Here is a 2762-nt window from a genome sequence, read left to right as displayed (position 1 = left end):
GGTCTAAAACATGAATTTTATGGTTATTCGTATGGGACTGATTTTGATTGATGAAAGGGAAGACTTCATCGGAGCCACCGTAGATGTCTGAAACTTCAATTTTGGGTTTACCAGAAGTACTGTCTGTTTCCGGTGACTGGTGATCTCGTCAAATCAGTCTCTTTTGTGAGTTCTATTTTCCGATGTTACTTTGATATGAGAGTTGATCAAGCATTGGCTACTGATATGAGAGTTCTATTTTGTGAAGAAGTTAATTCCATCATCGGTAGCCAGTACTTGATCAACTCTCATATCAAAGTAACATCGGAAAATAGAACTCACAGGAGACTGATTTGCCGAGATCACTAGTCACCGGCAGCGGTGAACCCAAAATTGAAGTTTTAGACATCTACGGTGGCTCCGGTCAAGTGTTCCATTTCATCAATAGAAATCAGTCACAGACGAATAACCACAAAATTCATATTTTAGACCTCAATGATGGCTCCGAACAAGTGTTCCTTCTCATCAATTTTCCGTCATTAACGCCTTATACCATCATATTCGTAGCTCAGTGCAATGGTTTGGTTCTCCTCCATTTACCTAGGCTTGCCTTTTGGAATCCATCCATGAGGCAATTTAAGTACGACACTCCATTTCTGATACAATAATACCATTTTACATAATGGATTTTAAATTTACAATAGTTTATAGCTTTAATTTAGCCCTAAATTTGTATCGTTATCCTATATATGATTATGAAATATATAAATAATCGATGCTAAAATGCAGGATACTTTCAGCTTGCCCTTTTAGAGCCTCTAGTGGTGCATTCAAGGTAACCAAATTTGGTTTCGGCTATGATTCTTCGGCAGATGATTAAAAGATTGTATTAATCAGAGAAATGGAAATAACTAATCGATTCATGGTTTCGATTTTTGGATTAAAATCCAATTCTTGGAGGAAAATTCAGGATTTTTCGTACTTTAAATATCGACTTACTTAAGAAAAGCAAATTGGAAATTGCTTCACAAATGGTGCTTTGCATTTATTATGCTGTCGTAACCGATCCTACCTACTTGTGGCTTTCGATTTGGAGAAGGAGACATTCTCCATAATATCAAAGCCTGTTTATGAAACTCCGGGTTGTATAACCTGTTTGCAGGTAGGACAGTCACAATAACATGATTTATATATTTAATTATCTTTTTTCCTGCATTAACATCATATATATAATCATGTGGAATACTTGGAGGTTTACGAAGGTTGTCTTTATTTTGGCTATTGGTCTTCGGAGGTAGACAAATCAAGTTATACGTTAGGAGGAAGAAGAATTGAGATGAGTTTATTTGGAATAAATTATTCTCTATTGCACAACAACCATTATGTTCAGTTCTGAGATGTGGGAAATTTTTGGATGTTTCAAGAGATGGAATAAGATTCTGGTATTCTATGATAAACATGTGTATTCATGTGATATGATAGACAAAAGTAGCAAAGAGATTAAGAATGTTTATTCTGAAATCTCTTTCGATTCTTTTCTATATATATTGAGAGTTTGGTTTCTGTAGATTATATGGATAAACCATAAGATAATTTCTTTTGTTCCATTAATTAGAGCAAAGGATGATCGTTTGGTTTATGTAATATTGACTGCAGAAATATTTGATTTATGCAACGTTTTGATATGTGCAACATATTGTAATGAAATATTTGATTTATGCAACATTTTGATTTGAAACATTTGATTAGCCAACATTTTGTAATGAAATATTTGATTTATGCAACATTTTGTAACGAAACATTTGACTTATGCAAGGCTAAAATCAGTGTTTTTTTTCATACACAGTTCTTAATTAGAAGCAATGTCAAGTAAAATTCCGAGACAGATTAAAGTTGTTGACATATAGAGAATAATTTATTCCAAGAGAGCTTACCTCCATCATTCTTCTTTCTAGCATACAAATCAAACTGGTGCGACGAACAATAAAGGCCAAAACAAAGACACCCTTCAATTACCTTTAAATTATACCAATACGCTCGAGTTTGGGAAAAATCGGGAACATATACTCTAGAGAATGTCTCTTTCCCCGAATCAAGAGCAAATATTGCATGATCAACACATCTGAAATGGAAAGCACCATCCACAAAGTAATTTCTAAAATCATCAATACTTTGCTGCTCGAAGAAATTACTGGGCCATTCAATCCTTCTCCAATAACCGGATCTGAATCCCAAAATCCAAATCTCAACTTTCTTCGGGCGAATATTGTAATCCCCATTAACAACATACTTCTCTTTGATTACCATAACCTTATAATCATCTTTGGAAGAGTCATAACCAAAACCAAAACATTTAATCCAGATCGGCCCTCCTTCCTCCTTAGGTAAAACAGGAAGTTTCCTGCATTTTCGGGTAAATGGATTCCACACTGAGCTTTTTATAGAAGTACCTTTTAAGCATCTTTTAGTTTCTATCATTGTGTCTATGCGATTCTGCTTTTGAGACACGTTATGATATGTTGTGTTTGGTTGCTCACAAGATACTTGTGGAATTTTGAGGCTCAATTTTAGACCTTAATGATAAACATAATTTTTGGATTCAATGATATTAAGTATTTATATTAATAACTGCATTTTCAATTGTATCTGCAGCATGTTGGAAGCAAAGAGGAAACAACCATTACCATTGGCATTACTCGTGCGAAGGGTCATACAAATGGTGTGTTTTTTATAAGGAAATTAGTAATCCTTCAGTAGGGATGGCAACGGGTATAAATTTAACA

The sequence above is a fragment of the Euphorbia lathyris genome, chromosome 10 (genome assembly GCF_963576675.1).
Source record: "Euphorbia lathyris chromosome 10, ddEupLath1.1, whole genome shotgun sequence".
In the NCBI taxonomy this organism is placed as follows: domain Eukaryota; kingdom Viridiplantae; phylum Streptophyta; class Magnoliopsida; order Malpighiales; family Euphorbiaceae; genus Euphorbia; species Euphorbia lathyris.
This window is presented reverse-complemented; position numbering follows the sequence as displayed.